Genomic DNA, 6,000 nt, shown 5'->3' on the forward strand with positions numbered 1-6,000 from the left:
GTTCAAACAGCACAAAATTCACTTCGACAAAATTAAAGAGGCTAACAAAGGTTTCCAAATAATTTTCCCAGACCAGGACTCCCTCAACGCAGCCAAAAAAATCACCCAAATCTTCCAATACACAGTAACTCATCAAACCCCAAACTGGCAGCTATTCACTAGGGGCGTAATCAGAGTAAATCCTAAAGAAAACAACGAAGACTTAGACATGTACGCACAAGACGCTAACGATAACCAAGATATGTACCCCCAACCTAAAATAACTAGCACCCGAAGAATAACTTTAAATAGAAACGGTAAAATCTCAAACACACCAATAGTCATAATCAATTTCCAAAAATCAGCTAAATATCCAGAAGCACCTAAATTTATCTCCTTCGGAGCAACCACTAAATTAGAAGTCAAACCATACATAAAACAAGTTAAACAATGCTCTAACTGTCTCCAATACAACCACACAGCCAATGAATGTAAATTCCAAAAAACTAAATGCAGGAAATGCGCCCAAACTGACTGCCCAGGGACATGCACACCCTGGTGCATACACTGTAAAAGCATACAACATTCCTCACTATCCAACCACTGCCCTCATAGACACACCCTCACACAACAGGCCAACAAACACATCAATATCGACACGGCCAAACTCCAAACAAAAAGACAAGCACAGCATACAAAACAACCTCTGCTACCCACACCACAACCAAACAACACCCCACACTTAAACTCGGCATGGGATGGCATCCTGCAAAGAGTACATCCAGCACCCAAAACACACATCCACCACACGTCCATCCCACAACCCTCCACTAGCACATTCACAACATCCACACCTGCACGCAAAACAAGCAACAATACGCCCGCCACAACCCAACCCGGCACCATACAAACCACAGCCGCTATGGCAACAACAACCGATCCCAAGCAATCACAACCCGAAAACCTAGACAGTAAGGAAACCACATCCAGACCACAAACACAAGCACGCACGCAAACCACCCCCATGGAATGTGAGGAAACTAAACTTAACAACACAGAAGAATATGAATGCACAACCGAGGAAGACATAAACGAAATAACTCTCTCAACCCCCCAAAAAACCAAAACCTTTAAACACAGGCCTCAGCAAATGTCAAACAACAAACTAAACAACTTAACCATCCTTCTCGCATACATGCTAAAGGAAATAAACCCAAACGCTAGCACTAAAGCTTTCTATACCGTAGCAAATAAGCTTAAACTGACAACCCTTACCTTCGAATTCTTCAGCATAGGCCTCGAATTAGTTAGCCCTACCTCAACCAAGTAAAAAACCCTAGCCTAAATCAAAACCTAACCTCCAAACACTAAAAGCACAAATAATGGAAGGCCTAAACATATTTCAGTGGAATGCCAATGGACTAAATTCCCACGGCCACGAACTAAAAGCAAAATTTAAACAAGATAAGGGTCCGCACATTGCCTGTATCCAAGAAACCAAATTCTCAAAAAAATCTAAATTTACTCTACCAAACTACAACTCAGTTAGAACAGACCGAGCCAAACCTAAAACCGCTAGAGCCGCAGGAGGATTAATAATACTAATCAGAGAAGACATTAACTATGAAGAAATCAAAATAAACACACCAAACCTAGAAGCAAACGGCATCCAAATAACTCTCAAAAACCAAAAAATAAACATCATTAACGTATACCACTGGGCAGAACAAAAAATTCAAGCTGAGGACCTAAACAAATTACTGCAAATAAGCAATAAATCAACTATATTCCTAGGAGACTTTAACGCTCACCACCCCACCTGGAGCATAGATGAAAAAATAGATAATCATGGCAAACTAATCTCTGAATGGATAGAAACAAATAACCTTGTACTCCTAAACAATAACCAACCAACTAGATACGATAAGAAAAACCATAAAATGTCGGCTATCGACCTAACCATATGCACCCCAGATCTGGCCCAAAGCACTCAATGGGAAGTTCACGACGCCCCACTAGGTAGTGACCACTTCCCTATAAACATTACCATAGGCAATACAAACGTTCCTACCCAAACAGAAAACCTAGAACCAAAATTCAACTATAACCAAGCTAACTGGGACAAATTTCAGGATATCTGCAACCAAGCCAACCTAACCAAACTAGAAAATAAGGACCCAGAAATCTACTGCAAAAACCTAACAGACTACATAATTAACGCAGCCAAAGCATCAATACCTTATAAAACAAATAACGTAGGCAAACCCTCGGTACCATGGTGGAACGAGGAAATAGAACAAACTAGACGCAAACGTAAAACAGCCTTCAATAGAGCCAAACGCGACCATAACCATATAACGGTAGCTCACGAACTAAACCACAAGGTCCAAAAACTAGTCAAAATAGCTAAAACCAAAGATTGGAAATTATTTTGTGAAGGAGTAAATAATCACACAGATGCCAGAACAGTCTGGCGAAAAATCCACGCCATTAGAGGCTTAAAACGTCACAAAAAAACACCCAACATAAACAATTCAACCAACCCTACCGAAAAGGCAAATAACCTAGCAAACCACTTCTCGGCCATAAGCAGCAACAATAACTTCAGCGAAAAATTCCAACAAAAACTTAAAGCAGAAGCCAAACCTACTAAAGTACCAAATAATGATAACCTCGAAATAAACCAACCTTACTCAATGGAAGAACTCCAGTACGTACTCCAAAATAGGAAAAAGGGAACTGCCCCAGGACTAGACCTAACATCCTACCAAATAATCAAAAAACTCCCCCCCAACCTACTCCAGGCACTACTTAAACTATATAACCTAATCTATCAAAACGGACAGGTACCAACTCCCTGGAAACAGGCACTAGTCATCCCTATCCCTAAACCCGATAAACCAACTAACCAGGCAAATTCTTATAGACCAATATCCCTAACCTCAAACCTATGTAAAGTAATGGAATCTATGGCCAAAAATAGACTACAACACTACTTAACTCAAAATAACATCATAAACACAGATCAAAGCGGTTTCACTCCTGGCCGCTCAACCTTAGATAATCTCGCCCGACTAGAACAGGACATAAAGACGGGACAACTCAACAAACAATACACAACAGGCATCTTTCTGGATTTCTCCAAAGCATTCGACATGGTTTGGCACAACGGGCTAATACAAAAACTTAAAAAAATAGGACTAAAAGGACAAATAATAAACTACATTCAGGACTTTCTAAACGAACGTAAAATAACAGTGGGGATAGACCATACTCTATCGGACCAGTGTCCCCTAGAAAATGGCACTCCCCAGGGCAGTATCCTCAGCCCCACACTCTTTAATATAATGATAAACGATCTCTTCGAGGGCCTATCCCCTAAAGTAAACACATCCAAATTCGCGGATGATGGAGCCCTCTGGATCCGCACAAAAAGTATTAATATGGCCCAAAATTTACTCCAAAAATCTCTTAATAAAATACAACAATGGGCTGACAAATGGGGCTTCTCCCTTAACTCAGAAAAAACAACAGGAACAGTATTCAAACATAAAAACATGAAACCCGCCTCCCCAATTCTCCAGCTAAACAACCAAACAATCAAATTTCAAAAACAAACCAAATTCTTAGGACTTATCTTCGATCAACATCTCACCTGGGATGCTCACATCCAAAACCTAACAACTAAATGCAGTAAAGACCTAAACACCCTAAGATGCCTCACTGGCTCAAACTGGGGAGCCTCCAAAGATACCCTCCTCTCACTCTACACATCACTAATTAGATCAAAACTAGACTACGGCTGCGCCATATACAACACCCTAAACAACTCTCTATCTAAAAAACTTGACTCAATACAATATCAGGCTCTCAAACTAATTACACGCACCCAACATGGCACCTCCTACACTTCACTCCAGGCCTTAACAGGAGAAATGCCACTAAGTCTACGCAGGGAACAGCTAAGCTTAAATTTCTGGGCCGCATCCCAATCAAACCCTCTCATCCAAAACCTAATAAACCAAAATATCAGCCCCAAAAACCAAGCTCTAGCTCGTAAACACCCCTTACTTACCCCAATATCTCAAAGAATAACAAACTACCTAAATGAACACCAAATTAAAAATCTTAAACAAAACTGCAAACAATCAAATATCTTCACCCCTAAACTTAAAATACCCAAAATAGACACAACACTAGCTAGCCAAATAAATAAACAAACCGACCCAAACATAGCTAAAACTACCACACTAGCATACATACACGAAAATTGGCCAAATTGGTGTCACATTTACACGGACGGATCTTCAGATCCGACCTCCAAACACACAGGTTTCGGAGTCCATACCACACAACCAACTAAAACTACACAATCCTTCCGACTCCCAAACAACCAATCAATATTCACGGCAGAACTAATGGGCATGGCCTCAGCCCTCCATAGTCAAGAATCCAAAAACCACAATAAAATCCTAATACTTACCGACTCCCTAAGTGGACTGCAAGCCCTCAAAAACAAAAATACCAAAAACCGACCTAAATTAATAAATCTAATACTTAAAAGCTCCAACGACCTAACTAACGCAGGCAAACAAATAACTTTCTTGTGGATACCCGCCCACGTAGGAATATACGGTAATGAAAACGCCGATAAGGCAGCTAAACTATCCCTCAAAATCCCAGAAATAAGCTTAAACTTACCCATCTCAAAATCAGAAATTAAAAGTGTAAATAAGCAAAAAATCACCAAAAAATGGCATAACCTATATCTAAACTCAAATAGCCAAATCAAAAAAGTACTCAGCAAACCACTAACCAAACCAAAAATTCACCATCCATCAAAAAAAATCGACAGAGTAATCACTAAACTCCAAACAGGACACACCAACCTAAATAACCACCTAAAAAAAATAAAAAAACATACTACAGGTAACTGCCCACACTGCAAACAACTAGAAACCCCAGAACACGCACTCATCTACTGCACACACTACCTAACACATCGAACCGCATTACAAACCACCCTCAATCTAAACCAGGCTCTCACTCTAGAAGCAATACTAAACCCACAAAATAAACTAGAAAACTTCAAGGCCTTAGGCGTATTCTTAATCAAAACGGAACTAATAAAACGCATCTAAAAACACTATAATCCACCAAATCAAAATTACATAAACACACAAAAATCCACCATACCCAGCTCCCTTAGTTCTCCTCCCTTACCCCATCGGCATCTATTCCAAATCTCAAAATTCCCAAATTCTATATAAGCAACCCCTAAAGCCCCCTCTTGGGTTGCACACACCACTTTCGCCCCTTTCGGAAACACATTAAATGGCCTGGCCGGGCCCGTGTGCGAAATACGCATCAGTCGGAAAGCGCACGTTAAATCTACAAAGTAAGTAAGTAAGTCTGCCTCATAGCATTCATTCACCTGATGAAGGAGTAAGCATATACACCGAAACGTTGTGTTCCTAATAATAAAGAAGTTCACATCCATAAATTCTCTTCCTTATGTGTATCACTTCTAAATGACTTTCAGAGGCTTGATGGTAATTTGGCCAAGAAGGTTAACTTAAGCTTCAGGTATATCTATGATCTGATATCGTTCATTAACCACCAAATAGCAAATTCCCTTTAACTAATTTACCAACCCGAAGTAGAAAAATGGAGACAAGCGAGACCGCCTCATCTGTTTCATATTTAGATCTATGCATAAAGATTCAGAGTAACAAAACACTCTAACTGCAACTTTCCAAAAGTCAACTTTTCCTTTATGTCGAGCAATATTCCTGCAGCTCCAGCCCTTGGAGTCTATATTTCACAACCTTTGAGGTACAATCGAGCATGCTCTTTCTACCAAGATTTCAAAGATCATCACACGACTCTTGCTCAGAAGTTGTTTGATTAAGATTACAACAGTCAAGGCCTCAGTGCATCTTTTAAAAATGATTTATGGTAGACGTGTGAAGGCCAATTTGACGCTTTAGTGGCGATTCTCTATTTTGACACCTACCGTAT

This window comes from Haliotis cracherodii, unplaced genomic scaffold, assembly GCF_022045235.1.
Source record: "Haliotis cracherodii isolate W230 unplaced genomic scaffold, xgHalCrac1.p SCAF_3, whole genome shotgun sequence".
NCBI lineage: Eukaryota > Metazoa > Mollusca > Gastropoda > Lepetellida > Haliotidae > Haliotis > Haliotis cracherodii.